This window comes from Anastrepha ludens, chromosome 5 (genome assembly GCF_028408465.1).
Source record: "Anastrepha ludens isolate Willacy chromosome 5, idAnaLude1.1, whole genome shotgun sequence".
In the NCBI taxonomy this organism is placed as follows: domain Eukaryota; kingdom Metazoa; phylum Arthropoda; class Insecta; order Diptera; family Tephritidae; genus Anastrepha; species Anastrepha ludens.
Window position 1 is genome coordinate 1,766,782 of NC_071501.1, and position 23,628 is coordinate 1,790,409.

Here is a 23,628-nt window from a genome sequence, read left to right on the forward strand (position 1 = left end):
AATCTGTGCAAGTGAATAGCGGCGGGTTCATAGACTTTAAAGGGATTAAACGATGGAAAGTGTAAACAGTGCACGCGCCTACATAAATATGATTGATGTTGACAGTTTAAAAAATTGTACATCCAATATATCAGTTCATAAATACTTAAATGAAATATACAAAATTAATGCATTCGCGGCTCTGCTCTTTTTATGCCCATCAATTTTGTCATATGTGCGTATGCCTGTATGTGTGTGCGTGTTTTAGTGTGTGTGCAAATTTAATATACCTTTTGCAAATACGTATGAATATTTTTTAAAGCACCGCCATTGTTTGTACAAAGGCATGTCGCTGTCGTCACAATAAACCGCAATTACTGTCGGTATGTAATGCCGCCGCCATAATCGCATTTGAGCTGAGGCATTGCGGTCGCATTGAATCAGGCGAAATGCCACGGCACTATGTCATGCTATGCCGCTTGCCGCCTGTCGCTTGCCTACGCTCGCGCCCACACCTCGCACACTACCACATATGCTAGCATTCCAATCAACTTCAACATATTATGTTGCCTTCAATTATTTCGGCGTGTGAGTTAATATATTTGCAGTAAAAATTAATACCAGCGCGGAGACTTCAGGCTAGGACGTACAAACAAATTGAAATTGAGGCAACAGTAGAGAAGTAAGAATTTTTGTGAGACTTTTTTGTTTTAACTTTCAATGCAGTACAGTGATAGCATCGCGTACATCGACACAACTGGCAGTTGCACAAGCTCATTACCACGCAAGTCTGCAGGTTTTTATGTGAGCACAAAAATACAGATAATTAAATATAATTAAAATCGGTTGAATGAGCCGCACTTAAAAATATATAGCTGCATTAGGGTGAGCCAACTTTTTAGATACGCGATTGTTATTTATCAATCATTGTGCGCTAACGGCGGTTTCCAAGACTAAGTCGAACATAAAGTTAGGGGAACTTTGTTCTATCATTACAATATAATAAAAGATTTTATTCAAACTTTTCAACAAATCAAATATAAACAACTCAGTGCTACAGAACAGAATTAAGTAGAAATACTTAGGAAGTGAAGTAACTTTTGCATATCATGTCGAGTTAAACTGAAACCGAAACATTAAATTTGCTAAACAGAGCCATTATCTTAACTCACCATAAAAAATGGGTTTCCGCAGCTTTGTGTATTTATAACCCTATAATGAAGCACAAAGAATCATTAAAATTATCGCGATTTGTTCGAAATGTTTATAACAGCTCTGATTAAAAAGTAAATAAATAACTATAATTATTCAAATGGAATAAGAAATGAATAAATTATCTAAATACTGGGTGGCTGATGAATTTTGCTACATTAAGAAACTCAAATAACTTTTTTTTTAGTGTTGGAATTCATTTATTTTTTTTTCAAGTTGAAGGTCATTAAATTTTATTAAATGTAGCTTAACTAGTTTTAAAAATAATTGAATTTAAATGCCCCCCATGCTCGTTGACACAAGTGCGGCATCTTAGTAAAAAGTTGTTCATTGCTGCTTTGAGAGTTCCGACAGGAATAGCCGCAATTGTTGCCCGAATGGATTGTTTTAGTTCATCCAAATTTGTTGGCTTTGTTTTATAAACTTCTTGTTTACATAAACCCCACAAGAAAAAGTCAGGTGCAGTAAGGTCAGGCGACCTGGGGGGCCAACGAAATTCGGAGTTTCTTGAAATCAGTTTATTGGGAAAATTTCGTCGCAACTCTGTCATAACAGTCTGGGCTATGTGAGACGTTGCCTCATCTTGTTGGAACCACACAGAGTTGAAAGGAATTCTCTTTCGGCGTAGTTCTGGATAGAAAAATTCTTTCAGCATTTTCAAATAACGGTCTCCAGTAACCGTAACGGTGTGACCATTTTCTTCAAAAAAATAAGGCCCGACAATACAGCGTGAAGAAACCGCACACCACACTGTCACGCGAAGAGGATGCAATTCCGTCTCGTGGAGTATCTGTGGGTTAGAAGTACTCCATATTCGACAATTTTGTTTGTTCACATTGCCGTTTAAATCGAAATGGGCCTCATCAGACATGAAAAGGCAGTTTAACATGTTTTGGTCTTCTTCCACCATTTGCAGGATCTTCTGGCAAAATTCCAAGCGAATCGGCAAGTCTGCTGCATTCAGTTTGTTAACCATTTGAATTTTGTAGGGAAATAAGTCTAAATCTTTGTGCATTATTGTTTGCAAAGACTGTCGGCTGACACCAAGTTGAGCAGATAAGCTTCTTGTTGAAACCCTTGGATTGCTTTGTATAGCTGCAGCTACAGCAGCGATCGTTTCCTCCGTCCGAACTGGTGGGTTTCGATGATAAGGCCTTCTTGCGACTGTTCCTTGCTCAGCAAAATTATTCACCAGTCTCATTATGGTCCATCTGCTCGGGGGATCGCCGCCAAACATCCGCCTGTACTCTCTCTGTACCAAAACTACGGACTCCAGTGTGTGATAGCGGCGGACTATCCAAATTCTTGTTTGCGTGTCCCAGTTATCCATTTTAATAAATTTTAAAGATCAATCTGCAAATTAAAACAAAAATGGAACAGATAACTTAAAAAGAAAAAAAGTTATTAAATTTTTTTTGGTAGCGGCTTTCATCAGCCACCCTGTATATGACATAATTATTTATTTTTGCGTACAATTCTTGCGTGAATGGTTCAAAACTGTTTTGTGGGCGATCTTAAGCTCTCGCGCGATGGTACGGCTACTAATTTGCCGGTCAACTTCAATTATTTCAGGGATCTTTTCGACATTTCTCGACGACGGGCCTGCCTGTGCGAGGTGCATCTTTAACATCCAAAATGCCTGAATGAAATCGACCAAACCAAAATTGAATGTAATTATCTGATACAGTAACGGCTCCTAAACCCCATTCACAATTTCAGCAGCCTGGGTTGCATTTTCGAATTTATCAAAGATAAACTGTAAAATGTACAGAATTTTCTCTTTGCTGACTTCCATTGTTAACATCTAGTAACTCACAACTGAATGGAAAAAACAAAAAACACCAAACGAATTTGTTTAATGTAAAATGTGAAATGAAACCTTGACAACGAGCATAAACTTTAAATTTGTTGATCGATACTTTACGACAAATCGATCATTACAGCCATCTAGCGAGAAAATAATATATTTCCTTTTCCCAAAATTAGTATATCTAATACTGAAGCTTTCTTTACCGCTTTACTGAAGTATAAACACATTTCATTCTAGCACCTGCAGACTTTAGTTGAGTCTTTTCGTAAGGTATGCCTGGTCCATTTCCACTACCTAAGTTTTATCTCACACTTGCGCTGATGCCAAAGATCGGCGTTGGAGATTCTTCTAGGTCACGAGTAGCACAGAATCCGCCGTGGGAACTTGCTAATAAACATTTGTAGTTTGTTGGCGATCAAGTCCGTCATTAACCATTTTTCGCAGTAAATAGTGGAAATGGTTGACGAATTCACGACTTCGTTAAGTTGCGCAAACGCGCCACGGGCCTTTTCGACTCTAGACTGAATGTCATCTGCTCCGCCGTCGTCTGTAGAGATAACCTTACTTCTCGTTGCTTCCCAATTATTATCTTTTTATAAAACTACTTTACTACCCGTTTACTTGTGCTTACAACGCAATCAGTTATTCGCTGTTAACTGTTGAGTCAGACGCTGCCGAACATCTGACTAGTAAAAATAAGCCTTAAAAAATTACCAAATGATAACTAAACCGATATTTAAATATCTTTAAATACTATACGTATTTCATTTTCGTTTATCAAATTTATTGACTATTATTTATATCACGTAAGTATTGCAGATATTCCCAAAAAAGAAAATGCATTTATGTATGTATTCACCCTCACACAGTTGGACCACCCTAATGTGCATATATACATATATATTCACTGCATAATATGTTTTTATGCCCAATCGCACACGTAGTTATGCAAACATACATAGTTATGCCTTTATAATTGCACTTGTCCACAATGTTAATTAATTTTTTGAAGGTGGTTTTTTCATGAACTCCGAATCAGCCAAAAGGCACAGGTACAACAACATGCGATTCATGTTAATTTCTTATGAAATATTTTTTACGATACTGAAAAAGCATTCCAATTAAAAAATATCACCTATAGCATTTACTGACAGCTATTTATGCACTATAAATTTTCTTTTTTTTTCTGGCTTTTTTTTCTTTTTAGAATTAAAACATTTTTATGGTACGAACAGGAGTTGCTGGATGTAACATAAAATTATTTACTCATATTAGTTTCAAAGCAGTTCATATTGCCCTTGAACTAGTACTAGGCATAGAATAATATAAAAAACTATTTATATATTTTGAAAAACTATTACGTCCTTATGTTTAAAATTCACACAAAATAGCTACCATATCTGAGAACACTGACTTTGTCTGGCTCGCATGCCGAGTACGAAATATGAATGTTGAGCGCTCTCTGAATATTGTTATTATTACAGTTAGCATCATTCATTGAAATAAATGGATGGTAGACGCATACGGGTGAAAAAACTACAGAATAATTTAGTAATTAGTCATTTTCAACGCAGTCGAAGTCAGACAGGGGCTACGTGGCGTATCGTCAGTAAAAAATATGCCGGGGTTAGGTAATTTGCAGTTAATAACCAGCAGTAAAATGTGCAGAGAAAATTTTTTTTGCAGTAGTTCTGTAGTTCTTCTAATGACATCTAAAAGTATATATAATTCAGAAATAAAAAAAAGAAAATTCGGCCTTCTTGAGTTGTAGTTTCGTGAAAAATTAAATTTTTCGGTAGAGTATTCATCGAACTAAGTGCGTCGTGCCAATTTCAAAATAAAAGCATTTGAATATGTTTTCTTCCCCAACTCACTCGGCTCCAACATTGCCCGAAGGCAATTTTGTATGTCTATAATAATTAATAATCTTGTATCTGTAGTGGCCGACACCTCGACCTAAAAGATCTTTTGTGTTCAGCAGCGTTACTTTTATTTTTGTTTGATGAAGAGTAATAGTAATGGTAGTCATATGGGTCTGCACAAAATGTGCCCAGATTATAACTCATTTACAGAAGATTTAGCAAATACAACAAGCTAAAACATCTCAATATTTGTTTAATAATTATAATAAAATCGATAAATGTGTACATAAAACCGTTTTTCAGCAAACGTCGATTTTAATAGTCACTTTCTTGTGAGTGCCGACTAATAAAAAACGACTGCCAAGCGACTAACGACTGTCGATGGCATTGTGAGTGCCGAAGTGTCGTTGAAATATCACCAGTGAATAGTTAGTTATTTATCGCTCATCCTCCTACAGATATTTTTTGTCGGTTGATTCTATTGACTCAAATACTTCATAAATTGGTAATAAAATACAGGGTGCATATGGCATTTGAAGGCATTCATATACGTGGCTATAACTTCTCGCATTTTTTTTTCGCCGTGTACTATACATTAGGATGTCAGCATAAAATTAACTGACGAAAAGCCGTTCTATTTGCACCATCGGCGTGTGCTTCTAACTCCAACTGCATGTGGGGTGTTCAAAGCAGTTCGTCTGTTTCTTTTTCTTTTATTTTTCCTCTAACGCGGCATTCAAACTTAAAAATGTTGTTCTTCGTCTAGCGCCATCATCTTTAATGAATGCGTCTTGATTCAGATCGACAATTTTTTGTTTCTAAAATCACTAAGCATTGAAACTTTTTCCTACACACGAAATTTTGATTTGATGCCAGTAAATTTTTACAAAATGCATAGAAAAAGAGATAATGGGCAAACCTGATCATCAAGTTGCTCGTACTGAAAAGCAAAATCAGACTGATCCGAACAAAGAGTGTTCAGCACATTTTTGTTACGCTGAGACAGAGTAGTAAAAGAACGTGATACGAAGTTTCAGCATATTATAAATTCAGAACATTTACAGTATAATAGTATAATCCGTCAGTATTAGTCAAATTTACTCGGTAAGATACATAGAGGACTCGTACTGAAGAGTCGAGCCAAGTTGCTGTGGAATTCAAATAATTTCGAAACAGACAGCAGTGACCTTTTTTTAATTAAAATTTCGGCAGAGAAAAGGGCAGCCTTAGGAAACCATTGCAATGAAAAACTAAAAAAAGGTATATTTTTTTCAGTGACCGTGAATACCGAATTTATGAATTTATATTGTTTTCCAAACTGCTCTCTAAACAGCTAAAGAGCTATAGCTGCCTCTTGCATCGCATTTTCGAAATATAATTAAAAGTTGATTTTAAAGAAATGCCGCACCAAAATATGATTAAATACTTCTAAGCAGAATAGCAAAAAGGCTGTGATGTCAGCAGGCAGAGAAGGCAGCATGCGAAGTCAGTGGGCACCAATTCAAAATGTATGTCGTTTTCTAAATCAAGGAAATATTTTATGAAAAAATTACCATTATAATATAAAATCACTTCACTTGCTCAGTTACACAACCTTTCAACGTTCTCAGTGGAAAATGTGGAGCTTGGAGAGAAAAAAGAACGAAATGCCAAATGCAAAATGCAAAATGCAGAGTAAAATACGCAAATATGAAATCGCTCTGTGGGCGAATGATGCAAAAATGACAAGCGACAAGCGACAGTCAGTGTCAGTGTCGGTAACTGTGTCAGTTGAGTTAAAAGTGTCAGAGCAACAGTTGCTTTCCATATGTCCCATTCACACTGGTATTGTAAAAGTTACTGCTGTTGCTGCTGCTGCTGTTGCTTGGGACAAATACAACTGCTGTTGGCAATTGGGAATTTCGCAGCTTTGCGCGCCAAAAGTGTTCATGTCACTGCCATGATTGTGTGAGTGTGTATGTGCTTGGGTGGTAAGTTGCTTACTGCTGTCACGTGAATGCTTTCCTGACACTGCAACTGAGCGTCTAATATTTTGCACTGTTATTGCTGTTGTTGCTGCTGCTGTACTGCTGTTAAAAGCTATCAATTGCTGCCGCCTAGGCGCTTCTACTTTTCAGTTGTCTATTGCAACTGTTTTTGCACATTTGCATTTTTGACAATTTTCTTATTTTTCCAACTCAATTCTGTTTAGTGTTCTCTGTTGGCAATGATTGTCCTAGAAAGAAAGAATATGTGGTAAACATGAAAAGAGAGAAAAAAATAAATGTGTGACAGTGAGGAATAAACATGTAGAAATTATGAACTAGAAGCACGACACACATACACACACGTATATGCAATAAAATATTTATATTTGTTAGAAACTAGTTTTGTTACATTTCCAAGCTGCCTTCTTTGTAATACTTCTCTTTTGGGAGGAGCGGTGAATAAGGAACCTCTCCTCGGTACTGTCAATTAAAGCCTAAATCTAAAGAAAAATTGTAGTGCAAGAAGCTATTTTTCCAAGCCAACTTCATAGCTGGGTCAACTTAGTTAGAACATAGAATAATTTTATGGATAAAATTTTCCCTGATTCTAGTGCGATTCCTATGCCTTTGTTTTTTAAGCAGTTAAAATTGCTATTTAATAGCAATTGCCTAGCCTACCACACCTCTCTCCATTAACATCTCCTTTCCCTATTGTCAGGCGGGATTCCTAAAAGGTTGAGTAATCACAAAACAGACACTTGCTTGATTCGACTACACTTTAGATAGAATTAAATCTATATGATTAAGAAATGTAAACCGTGCCTCCAAAGCAATCCCTAGATTGAAGTATATCATCACCGCTGGTACAAGAAGTTGGAATGACGTTAATTATTTTCGAATACGTGAGTATGAAACATTTTTAAATATTAAGCGAAAATCGAGAGATACTACACGAAATAACTAAACTGTTAACATCAGCTTCAAGTTTATGTAAGTACACCGAGCTAGAAATAATGGAAAATAGTTTTATTTCATCCGCATACAGAAGAAAGTTGGCAAAAGAAAAACAACTGCTTATACCATTGATAAATAAAACAAAAAGCGAAAGCTGCAATTTAGTATTTCCATGAGGTACACCAGAGAATGCGGAGAAAGATGTGAGGCGAGGCACCATCAACGGCAACTATAAAATGTCTATTACATAAGTAAGATCGCATCCAATCTAGAAAAACTGAGCGAAAACTCAGATATAGAAGTTTATCTAACAAAATTGTATTCGATACTTAATCGAACGTTTTTGAAAAACCAGTACAGGCACAGTCGACACAGTCGTCCTGCTCAGAAAGCTGCAATACAGTACGAGTATTCATCAAAACGGCTAAATTAGAAGATACGGATCATGCCATGCAAAATTTCTTAAAAGTATGGGAAGCCCATAAATAAGAACGATATGTGGCTCTACCTTTAACTAATTTTCTTACTGTCTCAGTGTAGAACGAAAATTCTATGCGGCCTTTGCAGTACATTGGCTCCTGGTAGAGCCACTAAACGGCTGTAAAATCTACAGAATCATGCGATTTGACAAGTTAGGCTTTCCTTCTCTGTTTTTTTTTTGCTATTAAGCATTAAGTTTTTGTTTTCATATAAAAAAATCGAGCAACTACGAGGGTTCAAAGGGTTTTAAAAGTATGGGCTGCCATGTCTCCAGCACTGGTGCATATCGAGATTATGCTTAGTTAGTAGCATCTGTTTGAAAAACACACACCAAGTTTCAGCCAGATCGATCTACTTCTTATATTTTGCATTCATTTGAATCGAGATTCTGATTTTCCTTTTCAATCACGAAACGCATCAACTCACGCTTCAGCAATTGTGGTCGCAAAATTAACCTCATCCTATTCTCCAGACTTGGCTCCTTTGGATCCCGCTGACTACTATTTGTTCCCCAATTTGAAGAAATCACAGGCGGGAAAAAGATTTTATTCAAACGTGGAGGAGATTGCCGAAATGAATGGCTATTTTTCAGACTTGGACGAGTCCTATTATTCGGAAGGATTCAACAAACTAGAACAGCGTTGGACGAAGTACGAGTATATTGAAAAGTAATGAGCCTTATTTTTTTAAGCAGTTTTATTAAACCTTTTGGCTTATACAACTAATATTCTTCAAAATAGGACCCTTGAGCGTCAATACACCGCTGGTAGCGGTCCTTCCACTGCAGAAAACATTTTTTAAACTCATCCGCCGTAATCGTGTTCAATTCGGCTGTCACAGTTTTTTGGATCGCCTCGATGGAGTCGAAACGCCTCCCCTTCAGCTTTCTTTTCAGGCGTAGGAACAAGAAGAAGTCCGGAGGGGACAGGTTTGGGCTGTAGGGAGGGTGAGGAAGCACCCCCCTCTTGGCCAATGCAGAGGTGCAGAGGAAGACGGTGTGCGCCGGCGCATTGTCGTGATGAAGGGTCGAATTGTTGACGGAGTCGGGCCGAACCCGAGCGACGCGGTTTTTCAGCCGAAGGAGCACTTTTTGTAAAATGCCGGTCAATGTTCAAAAATTCACGAACCCGGTTCACATCTTCGTCTGTTTGCGTCGTCGAAGGCCTCCAGATCGCTGTTAGTCTTCGACGTCCTCCAGGCCTTCCTTGAACGACTTGTGCCACGGTTTTACCTGGGCACTGGACAGAAATTGGTCCCCGTAAGCCTCCTTGAGTAGCCCAATGATTTCGGTACTCGTTTTGTTTAGCTTTACGCAAAATTTGATCGAGTAACGTTGCTCCAACGATCGCTGCATTTTCGTCACTGCAAAATCCTAACACACTTTTAAAACAGCTTTCACGCGCGGAGCGATGTTGACTGCACCGCTGTTGCCAGCGAACTGGGACCGGTTTCTAGTGGAAGGGGAAGGACCAACGATCATTTTCCCCCACCAGCCGATTCGGTTGATCGCTTGGCAGACGCTCCGCGCGGAAAGGCTCATTACTTTTCAATCAAACCCTGTAAGCTATATGTTACAAAAAATAGTGGTGTATTTATAATTTTGCAACGGGTGTATATGAAAGCAAACCGTAGGGGTATGAATTAACAGTGGTTAAGGCAAATATTAGCCTTTTAAACCAAAATAAAAAATAAAAAAAAGTAAAACCTGAAAAAAGGAACTCGTTAATATCTGGCGCCCAGCCGTAATAGGAAAATCCGAACTTTAAACTTTGAAAACTACGTATGTATGTCATTGAGTTTTATCTCGACAAGGTAAACATTTAAGTTTTTGGAAATTCATAAATTATTTGTGCATCGCTTTGAATGTGAGTCCTTTGCATTGGCTCTTAGTTACATGATATGCATTTTATGCAAAGCTACAGTGAATCTTTGACCATTACGATTGTTTTATTCATCCATGCATATCTTAGGGCGCATTGACCTTTTCGGCTTTTGGCTCTTAAAGAATATATAATAACTGTATAGCTGTGTATGTAAATCAAAAGCCCTTTTGTTGAATAATAATACCTACGCTTTATAATATTAACAATAGTCTATTTTATATGTGAATATTTACGTGTCTGTGTATGTATTTTAATTTATTCCCATGCATTGCTTTATCTTTAATTACCCCCAAGCCAATGTGGGAATGGACTTTCTTGGCAAAACAATAATTAGCTCTTTGCATTAAAGTGCTCAAGATGCCATTAGCAACTACTTAACACATACATACTCGTCTACACACTCGCATAAAAGTGGCTATTAAATGCATACAAATGTATATATGCAGGAGTGTTTGCTAGCCACCAATAATCAGGCATCTGGTTTTGTAACGCAACTGCTTTGTAAGACTTTCATTGTTTGTGCATTTTCATTGTTGTAAGTGGTTGACTGTAAATGTGAAATCCATTCAAAATTATTCAATTTTCTTAAAATGTGTCTTACCACTGCAACTGCCATTACCGTTATTAACACGAACTTAGAAACTGCTCATGCTCTTCATATGTGACACAATGCAACATAAACGCGATTCGTGTGTGTATACGGGTTTGTATAAGTATTCACTTCAGGCTCAAATGTCTGTTGCCAAGAGGTATGACTTTTCAGTTTTGCTAAGTTGCGAGGGAAGTACCTTGGAGACAGCCTTTCATTTTATTGGTTTCTGCCTGCAACAGAGATATTCGCTAATTTTCCATTTAGTTCCTCACTTCGATGCTTTGTCGTGTGAAGCGTTAATAACAGTAAAAAAATTTAAAAAAAAATTACATTTTCTACAATTAGTATTTAGTGCTAAAGTTTCTTATTCACGAAAGATTCAAAATTTTTCCCAGGTTACCAAGTGCATTGTTTTCCATAACTATTTAACACTTTCAACAGACTCAGTGGCATACGAAACGATGGTATGATTTGAGACTACCAGCCAGTTTAAAATGATTTATTCTGCGTGTGTTCCGTAGAAAAATTAAATAATTTTGTATCATAAAGTGAACGGTAAGTGAGACAAATATTTTTTTTTTTAATTGGTAACTCGTTAAAGAAACTGTTTAAGACTAATTTGGATTCGCTGAATAAAAAACTGAGTTTCGTTAATTTTTCCAAAGAAGATCTAACTTTTCAGTACCTTCCATCAACGTTTTGGTATGCATAAAATTAGCGTAAGATGAATGCCAAGAACGCCTGCACCACGAAAGGAGTAAAAGCGCGCCAAATGTTCAGCAGCATGAATCGGAAACGCTTTTCTTCTTCCATCAACTTCTAACAGCTCGTGCTTCAAGTAGAAATATATTGATAATGTTCAAGTCAAGTGGGCTATTTCTGCAGATTTTGAGGGCTTAGGTTAGGTTAGGTTGAAGCGGTTGTCCTGTGGGACACACTCAGGCTCATAGCCCATTGTGATGCCGCGTGGGGAGTTTGTCCCTATCTCTCCTAAAACCAGTGTGAGTTTTTCAAAAATTTTAAAATATCTTTGATTTCTATAGAACTGAGGTCTTCTAACTCATTAAAAAATTGTCTACCCAGAATAGTAAACCTGCGTCTGGATAGAGCAGGGCAGTAGCACAGTAGGTGCGAGATTTTCTCTTCCTCGTCCTCATCTACACAGGGCCTCATCTGAGGGCTTAGAAGAAAACATGTTTTCCGTGAAATATATTAGATAAACTTGCTTTAAGATGAGTGGTATTCTTAAAGTGGAATGTTTCAAAAATTTAAAAATAAATTGTATAATAATAAGTTTTTAAATAAATTTTTAATTGGGAGTAACTATGCGTGAACATTGATCAATTAGCTTAGCTAAGCTCAGCATCCATCTTTGAAAAATGGGGTTGTTGGAATAATTACTGATTAGAAGCTTTTAGCTAGTGGAGGGAATTTAACATAACTCACTAGTCGCCCTAAAACCGGAAAAACATTAAGTAAATAAGAAAGTAAGTAAGGTAAAGAAGTCAGTTTTTTGCATTTCTCTAAATATACGAGGTTATGAGACGTACTTCGACGTTAGAACAAAAGTCATCCTGTTATCAGCCGTTTCGGCGATGCCAAATGGCACCTCGTATGGGCGATTTGACACAGTTAGACTTCTTTTCGAAGAATGCTAGGAAGGACCGAAGTTATGCAAACAATAAAGTCACGATTCAGGTCCTTTAGAAAATATCGATCAGGCCGTTTATGAGATAGAGCCAGTCGTAGTTTTGGGAAAGTAGGTTATAATGGGAATGTTTGCGCTTTCAAGTAAACCAATTTACCGAAAAAATTAATTTGTATTCATTTTATTGAACTTCTAACCCGAAGTGACTATATGAGCCACCCTTTACACATGAAAGTGAAATAGATACAGTAGCTAAGCTAATGCTTTTCTCAAAAAATGTGTAGAATTACTTTTGCAACACACTGTTTCAAAACACAAGCTTTTGCGCCTACGCAACAAATTCGCAACCTGCACAGATTGACACTGGGCATAGCTGGCCTACACAAACTGCACAATTACTCCGCCTATTCAACTTGGCTGAAGTGGCATTGAAGAATGTATCGAGTTCTTTATTTGTTTACTTTTAATTTAGAATGAAATAACAACTATCCTTGCGAAACTCAAGAGTGTGGCAGAATTTTTTTGGCTGAGTAATATAAACTTAGGCTCGCGGCGTAGTACGACCCGATGTGAATAATATCTACCGAAAAAGATGAAGTTTATTCGCTCTCCTTAGATATTTAAAAAACGCTGTTGTCGATCTATCCTTTGGTTAAAAGAGCACTCCAGCGAAATTTAGGGAATAACTTAATTTTAAAGGAAGATGAATATTAAGAAGGGCAGATTCGCTTTTTTCTGAGAGTCAGGCGTTTTTTTTTTCTTCAACTTTAATAATACTCCAGAAATCAAAAAGAAGCAAACAAGACAAGAATAATATTTTTACTAGACTGACCAAAAGCAGATGTTAATAAAATTTGTGCCGCAATGGCGATGCTAAGAAATCATTTTACAAAATAAGGCAAGTCTACCACAACTAGGGAACACAAATTATTCAGTCAGCGTGGATCGATAGTACGTAAGAGCAGCTGCTTTCTCATTTCGAAAGAAATAAAGACCGATGATGGCACCAGCGAGTAAACTACACCAAATAGCCAAGTTCAGTGAATGTAACGGGGGTTTCACTAATTTAGTTTACTGACGTAGCCGTTTAAATGAACCCCATAACAAAATGCAATTCTTCGATAAAAATGCTCATATTCGGCCTGTTTGAAACGAGTCCTATCAGCACAAATGCCACGCAATCGATAGTCAGTTGGCTTCAATTCTGGCAAGAGCTGTATATTATAGGCACTTAAGCTAAAATCCTTACGGAAAATTTTCCATGTAGTCGAAGGACTACCAGCTGGTACCGCATCGAATACTTTCAGAGCCGGAGCGTTTGTATCCACTCGAACGACATGACCCAGCCAGCGTAGCCGCTGGATCTTTATTCCCTGCGATATGTCTATGTCGTCGTAAAGCTCATACAGCTCATCGTTCCATCACCTGCGATACCCGCCGTCGCTAACGTGCAAAGGTTAAATTTTCGCAGAATCTATCTCTCACTCCAAGCGAGAGTGCTTCTGCGTCATACGTTAGGAAGTGCATGATGAGAACCTTGTAGAGTGTTAGTGTTGTTCGTCGAGAGAGGAATTTGCTATTCAATTGCCTACTTATTTCAAAGTAGCACTTGTTGGCAAAAGAGATTCTACGTTGAATTTCTAGTTATGAATCGAGCAGAGTAAAATTCGTGCGAAAACGATCAACCATTGGACGAATTGCTTGTTCATTAGGCCGATTGTGTGGACCGTAAAATGGGCGAAGTGCTCTCTGAACTTCGCATACAGATTTACAATAGTTTTTTTTTTTTTTTTTTCAAAGTAAATTTCACAATTTGGGAGCGCTGTTCTGGCGTTCAACGATAATTTATGACTTGCAAATATTACTCAAACCTTACAAACCATTATGAGCTGTCAAGCCATATAAATCGATATCCATAGTTATCATGCAGCTAGGAAAATACCCAATATTTAATAACTATCGCAACTCACCATATACACCAAGACTACAGGGTTTGATTCAAAAGTAATGAGCCTTCCCGCGCGGAGCGTCTGCCAAGCGATCAACCGAATCGGCTTGTGGGGGAAATGATCGTTGGACCTTCCACTTCCACTACAAACCGGTCCCAGTTCGCTGGCAACAGCGGTGCAGTCAACATCGCTCCGCGCGTGAAAGCTGTTTTAAAAGTGTGTTAGGATTTTGCAGTGGCGAAAATACAGCGATCGTTGCTGATCATCTTTTTCGACTCTCGAGGCATCGTCCACAAGGAGTTTGTACCTCCAGGAAGCACTGTAAACGCGGCATTTTGCAAAGAAGTGCGCCTTCGGCTGAAAAACCGCGTCGCCCGGGTTCGGCCCGACCTCGTCAACAATTGGACCCTTCATCACGACAATGCGCCGGCGCACACCGCCTTCCTCTGCACCTCTGCATTCGCCAAGATGGGGGTTCCGGTGCTTTCCCACCCTCCCTACACCCCAGACCTGTCCCCTCCGGACTTCTTCTTGTTCCCACGCCTGAAAAGAAAGCCGAAGGGGAGGCGTTTCGACTCCATCGAGGCGATCCAAAAAGCTGTGACAGCCGAATTGAATGCGATTCCGGCGGATGAGTTTAAAAAATGTTTCCTGCAGTGGAAGGACCGCTACCAGGTGTATTGACGCTCAAGGGTCCTATTTTAAAGAGTATTAGTTGCTTAAGCCAAAAGATTTAATAAAACTGCTTAAAAAAATAAGGCTCATTACTTTTCAATCAAACCCTGTAATTTATTTAATTTATAAAAATTCAAGATTGGAAAAGTTTTTGATATAGATTCCTTGCTTTGATTGAATATTTTGGAATAAGTCCTGGCTGTAAATTTTTTTGTATTGGAAACAAGTATCAGACTGCAAATATCAACCACAGCTATTGCATTTCAAAGCGAAAGGTCCGTCTTTGCTATAACCTCTTACTCGATTATGTCAAAAACTAGGGCTAATGATCAAAGCGAACTAACAACCAGATTAGTGGAACGAGTGAAGCAAAGAAGTTGGTGGGCGTCGATAGTCAGGATGAAAATTTCTGTTCATTTTCTACCCCGGATTCCATAACCCTATTGCAAAAGTCAATCATTCACTTCAACCAAGATTTTCAGAATTATCTAAGTGGTTTATCGTATCGTCTTACGACACAGTGCCGATAAGCCTACAACATAGCATCGTTTCCATCAGCACTTACACAGTTGTTCATGTAACACAGCACACCTTCCATTATTACACAGCTTTTAATTGAGATCCAGAAGCACATTGAATTCAATTCGAAATTGTAACCCATAGTTGCAATTTGTACCTACGCGTGTGTGCACGCCCTGCGGCAGTCGAGCGAATAAGCCCTGCGGAAGGAGCAGAGTGGGCAGCCAAGTTGCACATTTGCCAGTATTACACATCGTTGTTGTAAAAGTAGCTAGAAACGCACTTTATGTATATGTGTGTGTGCATTTAGTTAATTGCTTACATATGTACGCAGCATTGTGGCCTATACTTATGTGTATGTAGACAGATGGTAGTTGGGAGTGTTACGCATCGCTCGCCCACCTTCAATTCCTCGGCTGGGCAGGCTAACTTACTAAGCTCAGTATTTTCATTTAACTGGCGTTTGCGTCCCTGCCAGCTAACACAAATCTATATATATATGTGCATATTTATATATGTAGAAGTACACATGCACAACTATGTTGCACATTCCTTCCTCTGGCTGCGCTATGTTTGTATAAATTAACGGTTTGTTTGTGCTCGCGTGCAGTAGTAGTTTGGTTTGGCAAAGCACTTCTGCCCGTTACAGCAATTCAAATGCGTACAGATGTTGGTAAATTTATATAAATATATGTATATATATATGTGTACATGAGTATGTGTGTGGGCTTCAAGCTCGGTGCGCATGCAAAAGCCTCTTCCTTTACATTGTGCTTCACAAGCCGGTTTGAGGCAAGTTTGGTCGAGCTGCGAAGTTGCAACAGCAGTCATCATTGTCGCTTTTGTGCAATCATTTCTTTTTGCCCCCCGACCGACACTCTTCTTTAGCACTTTGAGCGTGACGTACTTGAAATATAAAACACTGAAGCAGTTACGCAAACAAATTCAGATGAAGAGGCACACACGCACACAAGCATACAATTTTCACTATTTGTTGTGATGCATTTCAACATAGTTTCATTCACACAAACAGCCACACACACATGTATATAGTATATGTGTATGTACATAAGTATAAATATGAGGAATAAATGCAAGTAGGTACTTAAAGTTGTGCACTTCTCCCTCAAGTACCCCTTCGCATTTGAGCATTAGCAAAGCAAACTCTCCAGCTCACATGTACTCACACACATACAAGTATGTTGGCGTGCCTTTTCCCACAAAAACACTTCATTTTACCATTTTCTACAAGCAAAACTTCATTTAGCAGCCAGTAGTTGAGTATTATCGAGTCTTTTTTGCTGCCAACCACAATAATCATTATGGTACTTGCTAATTATAATTTCAATAAACGCTAAGTGCAAAGTTAAACTATCCTTCACCCACATAATGTGAAAGGGAATGGTATTTTAGTGCTTACGAGTATATCTACTTGGCATGGAATCATCTCACTATTGACTGGAATTTGCAATGTGTGTTTTCTTAAATGGTTCCACTGCATTCGAATTACTAAGAAATTATTAGGTGTGAGTATTTATTATAAATTTAAAATATGCAAGGTCGGCAAGGGCTAATGCTCTTAGGTATTTATGTGCATACACGGTAAAGTATTCTATACTCCACAAAAAAGGGGAAAATCGACATTTATCCCAGGTAAAACTGAGTTTTCATGCATTCACAGCTAAGAATTTTCTTTATTTCTTGAAAAAGTCGAGATGTAAAGCTCGGGTTAAAATGCACGACCTAGCATGAAATTAGCTGTGGTAGCCAGTCACTAAAGTGTAAGTTAATGTGGCGTTGATCCTCACTTTTTGTATGCTGGCCTCGCTTTTTGTATGTCAGATATTAACAGTGCACTCAGCAACAGTTGTGATCAGTCTCATCAGCAATTACTGCTGCAACAACGATTATGAATGACCTGCCGAAATAATAACTTTTTATAAATTTTAAAAGGCCTTTGAACTTACTAAATACGAATTAAAAGCGTAGAGGGGAAATTAGAGTAAAAAAGCACAAAAGAAGTGCCAAATAGTACTCAAAAAACCGTAACGATCTATTTTAAAAAGGAGTACCTTATCTTGTTGCATAACCTCAAATATAGCAGTGAAGTGTTTCTCGGCCCTTTTTTAAATATATTCCTTAAACACAAGCTTCAAATGCAGGGATTGACTTTTAAAACTCTGGTTTTTCCATACAGTCTATTGCACATAACCATAGCACATTTATTTTACAAAACGTACGCAATATATTTGCCACGCATTTGTATGCGTTCTTTCAATAATTCAATAAAAATTTGGTATTTTCTTATTTTAAAGGAGCATTTTTCCCTTGTTATATCCAAAACTAGAAAACACTGCAGCAGCGAGAGAGAGATTCGTTGCTGGGTGAATATGGAATACGGAAAAAAATGATTGCCATTGTATTTATTTGCGTCTGAAAAGTGCGTCCTTATTGAAGGAAGATGAGAAAAGGTTGTGCAATTTGGTACAGGACTAACTTAAAAGGCTAGATGAGTATTCGTATATAATTTTTAGTTTTTGCTTAGTACACGCACAAATGACACACGAGTAATCACCAACACCAACAATAATTGAAATCGCCGACAGTTTGGCCAGATGATAAAAAAATAAAACTAAATAAATTGACAAAAATTTAAAAAAAATTATATTTTACGAAATTTAAAAAAAAGGTACATCTGAACAGTTTAAATGGAATACGAAATAATTGAAGATGTCTTTGCATTTACAGACTAGGCTGAAAATGTTTTTTCAACTTCTATCATCTACTAGGCGGCAGACGATTAAAAACGAACTGGATCCAAATATTTTTTCCACTATGGTAAATTTGTAAGCTTGACTATAATAAAAAGGAAGGTAGGTAGGTTTGGCAGCCGCATCGCACATAGAGACAACGATGCCACTTAGACCACGGAATGGGTCCGTTGTAAGCCGCGGGGGCTAGGCTACATTTCCCTCTCCATATTGAACCATCCTGAGCTTTTGACAAAGTGTAAAAGGTTGTTGATACCTAAAGTGTGTAGATTATCTATATTCGTTAAGAAGTAGGACTTTAAAAATCGGTTTCTGCCTGTGGCTAGAGCCGGGCATGTGCAAAAAAGGTGTTGAATTGTTTCCAATTCCTCCTCATTTCTGTAGCTACGATAGAAATCTTGCGTGTAAACGCCTAATCTCCTTGCATGATTTCCTATGAGACAATGTCCTATGAGGACCCCTACTAAGGTCCTGATTTGAAGTATACTCAGTTGTATAATACTCTTGGGCAGACGTAAATTTAGCCTTGGCCATGTTTGCCTAGCAATTTCGCAGGTGTTAGCGCTATCCATCTCTTATTTGCAGAATTGATTAATGCATCCTTAATGAGAAGATTACAAGTTGCGAGAGGTATCTCCATAAAATTACTTATGTCTGGCATACAGGTACCTTCTCTTGCAAGTTTCTCTGCCCTACAGTTCCCTGGTATATCTCTGTGGCCTGGGACCCAGCATAAGATTATACGATATTGCTTGGCCATCTCATTTAGAGATTGGCGACAACGTAAGACACTCCTTGATGTTGTTTGGAATGCATCCAGGGCTCGTAGGGCAGCATGGCTGTCTGATAGAATGCAGATATCCGTTGATGATATTCTGTTTATCTTTAACCATTTTAAGGCTTTATAAATAGCATTTATTTCCGCTTGAAAAACGCTACAGTGACCCGGTAATTTAAAGGATACACTAATAGAAAGCTCTTCGCAAAATAACCGTGATCCTACACCGGTGTCCATTTTGGATCCGTCCGTGTAGATATTAACGGGTGTGTTGGGTGTTGGATCTTCTTCAAGCCATTCCAGGAATAAAAAGGAAACTGAAATATAAAAAAAAATAAAAATTCATACTTTTCCAATTTATGCAATGATGAAAATTTTGGTTATGGTAAATTTTTTTAAAAGAAGTATTTTCGGTTATTTTTAACATTCAAATTTTTTTTGTAATTTTTTAGAATAAAATAAATAAAATTTTTTTTTAATAAATCTAAAAAAAATGTTTTTTTTATTGCAAAACAAGCTTTTAGTTTTTTTAGCTTTGTTAATTTTCAAAATTTTTTCTTTCTTTCTAAAATGTTCTTAAATCTAAAAAATGTTTGCTGAAACAATTTTTAATTTAATGTTTTTTAATTTTGAAATTTTTTTTTCTTTTCTGTTTCTTATAAATTTGATTACAGTGCGAAAAATAGCAATCGCCAGTCTGAGAGCATTACTACAGAATAGTTAACACAAATACAATCACTGCGCTCGCATCATCGCCACAACACACACGCCCGCGCATCAGGGGTAATATGGCAGTGGTCTCTGCGAAAGAATATGTTTTGTTCACATCTCAATTTGCTAACGTCACCATGGATTTGATTGTCATATTCACCAGCGCTATCATCAGCGGTGGCTGCGTCGACGACAGCAGTATTCACTTGACCATGCTTGACAATCCGACTTGAATGTGGCTTTTCATTTTTACTCTAATCACTAGTGGCTGTTATTGCTATTGCTACTGTTTTTGTTATTGCTGCGGTTTCAACAAATAAATCTATCCAGGCGAACAAATAGTCTGCTTTATTTTGTTTGCATTGCTGCGGTGGACGGCGAGGGTTCCCGTTGCGGCGCACCTTGCTCATGTTGTGCAGGCGACTGAGGTACCGAGTTGGTGCAGGTGAGCTAAGCAATGAGTAAGCGGAAATCCATCAGGACACAACCGGACCGAACCAAACCGGCATTGGCAATAACAATTTGTCCCAGGCAGTTAACTTGGCAGTGGTGAAACACAACAAGCATGCACACCTACACATGGTCGTGTGTATTATTAAAATGTGCGTTTGTATGTATATCGTTTTGGAAACTCTGTTGTACTCGTATGCCGGTGTGCGCTTATTTGCATAGTGCTCCCTCAAATCCGCGACCTTTATCTATACTGGCTTGTTGATGTGTGGCGATATGTGGCGATATTTGGCGCAAGCCAGCGACGTGAGCTGGCTACATTGATGCGATGGACGACAAGTCAAGCGGTGATTGCAGCTAAGCAAAGCTACGTGTGCTCGTACCCTATGCGTTAGTTGTAGGTGGGTGGTGGCTATCAACGTTGGACTGACACTGCTGTCTGCCTGAGTGGCAGTTAACTTGAGTGCTGGTGTATTTGTGAGCACAAATTTGCTTATGGTTTGATTTAGTTCCTAATTTTGTTAACAAAAACATTTTGCTTTTGTTGAGTTTCACAAGAGTTGATGTGAAGTTGCGGAGTAAATTGTAAAGATAAACATTTTGTGGGTATACGCCAGTGTTGACCAACTCGAAGAGTGTTGGCTTAAACTTTTCCAGGAAGTTTGTAAATATTTTTATTTACAAGTAAAACCATTGAAGCTAACCGGGTGCGGTTGGAAAAATATAAATACATTAATAATCACTATTCGTAGCCTCTATTAACTCGCACTTTTCTCTGATTCAGTAACACAAGGTTTGCAGAAATTTGGAACTTCACTTAAATTTCCGACTTCTTTTTTTCTACTCTAAATAAATGTCGACGTCAGCCGAGCATGATTGGGAAGCCATTGGTCGTTCTCTCACATGTGAACTTCTCATAAAATCCATCTGCTATTTGGAGTCATCATATAAGGAAAACCTTAAGACGAGTATCGTAACTTGGAGAAGAAGTTCGATCAGATATATAAAAAATATGCGCACGGTACTATAACCGGAGGTGTTTAGGGGTTTTTAAACTTTAACTGGCTACTTTTGTCGTAGTTTGACTAAAAACAGTGGAAGACTTCACATTTTGAGTCATTTGAGGATTTTTATTTGTATAGAATCCTAAGCTTAAATGGGCATATGAAATCTGCATCCTTCCGTGGTATTTACCACAACAATCGCTGGCATACGTATCTTCTTCCTTCTTAATTGGCGCGATAACCGCTTACGCGATTTTAGTCGCGTTTAACAAAGCGCGCCAGTCATTTCTTTCTCGTGCCAACCGGCCCCAGTTGGACACACCAAGTGAAGCCAAGTCCTTCTCAACCTGATCTTTCCAACGCAGAGGGTGCCGATATGAGAGTGTGCCGACTGTTTGTTTGAAGACAGGAGGTACTTCGGTTTGTCCTCGTTCACCACCCGACCCATTCGCTTTGCCTCTTTATCGAGTTTGGAGAAGGCAGAACTAACAGTGCGGTTGTTAAGGCCGATGATATCGATATCGTATGCCTACGTATAATATCACAGACACCTTCCTTATCCGCCGTCATTTTGAGGGAAATCACCGCTTTTCATACTTTACTACGCCCTTACTTCTTGTCCGTGAAACCTGAGGATTTTCTATATCGGTTTCATAAAATAAAGTCAGTTCAAATTAACTGAGACTGAGCCTTTCTGGCCTTGTTAGCAAGTGCAGGTACTCCACCCAACGACTACGAAATCCTACCACTATTTCATAGTCATAAGGACGTACACATCGGCGGTAAGTGACCAACGCGAGGCCTTTCCAAATTCGCGAATCCAATGCTCTGGTCCCGACATCGTTACACTAACATCTGACTTTCATTCAATAGTAAATCGTGTTTCTCGACTAACTAATTTGCATCCGCTTTTAAAAAAGTGACCTTATCCCTTGTTTCAGACTGTTCCAGAAAGTGTGGCAGCGTCGTTTTAATTGCGGCAATTATGGTATTTCAATCTCCTCCTTCTTCGTTCCCTCCATGAACCCACCATTAATTTAAAAATTTTAAATATTCCAATGACCAAATTTTTTACTTGATTTTTTACTATAATTTAAGTCGACTTGCTCAAATTGTGCGATTTTGTGCAAATGCTTGCTGTTGTCGCTTGGTATTCTGACAAGGCTGACATACAATTTAAATGGCTATATGAAAAAAACCTAAAACCCCTTGCCTTATGAAATCGAGCGACGATTGTGTATGCCACTTTCGATGAAAATTTTTTTCTTGGGCGAAAAATCAATTTCGTATTTGATACGAGTTTTCACTTTTGGCCAGAAAAAGTAATCAAATGTCTGCCACGAGGTTCTGATTTTAGGCGCGGAAATAGGATAACGTCTCCCTCACTTGTGTTAAGGCAAAGGGTTAAAGATGACGTTTAAAAATTGTAGGTGATTTTTTTTATTAACTTTTCCGTCTGTAAAATGAAGAGTATACCAAGAACGCATTCCCGTTAGAGAATGAGACTGATGCGACCACTGATAGAGTGAGGGATTGGAATACGGGCGAATATCGTTCGTGGAAACAGACATGTTTGTACAAGCAGAGCATTCCAAGTGGCCTTCAAACAATCGGAGGTTGATTTTCTTTCATATCAGATATTCAGTGGCATACGAGCATATCGATCTCAACTTTTTTCCAACAATATCCATTTTTTTTAGATTAGAGAATGACGACCAACAGTGACCACTTCAAGCTACTGATGAATTTCATCAATATCCAAGCAACTAATCCGCTGTTTTCTTAGTTGCGGCTACCCCCCGATTGGAAAGCACTACTTTTTGGCTTGATGGGAGCTCCTCGCACCAACTCTTCCGTCCGACTTCGAGCCATCCGTGAACATATTTACTGTGCACCTGCATATATTCCCTCCAGTTCAAGATATATTCACCTATTTTGTCGATAGAAAAATACAAACTGAAAATTCCCACAGACACACCATTCGATATTATTTTGATCTACATTAATATTAAAACCCACCATTTCATCTTAAAGGTTGAACTAATATTTGTAGGTATGTAAATTTCAAAAGTGTTTGTAAGCCTCACCAAGCACCGAAACGTGTTATGCATTAGCGTAACTTAAAGGCATACGCAGCAATGAAGGGCTTACCGAGGAGAAAGCCCAAGAGCAAGTGAATATGTGTGTATGAGTGTACGTATTGTACGTGTATGTATTGTGGCTCGGTTATGTAAGCAAGCCAAATGAAGATTTTCACTACCGTCAAATACTTAGAGGCTAAAGTTGTCTGGCCACTTGGCGGTCTATTGCCTGCTGTGTGCCTGTTAATTTTTGTTAGCGGTTTATCCTTTGTGTTTGCTAATCGGAAATTGAGTTAGTAACTG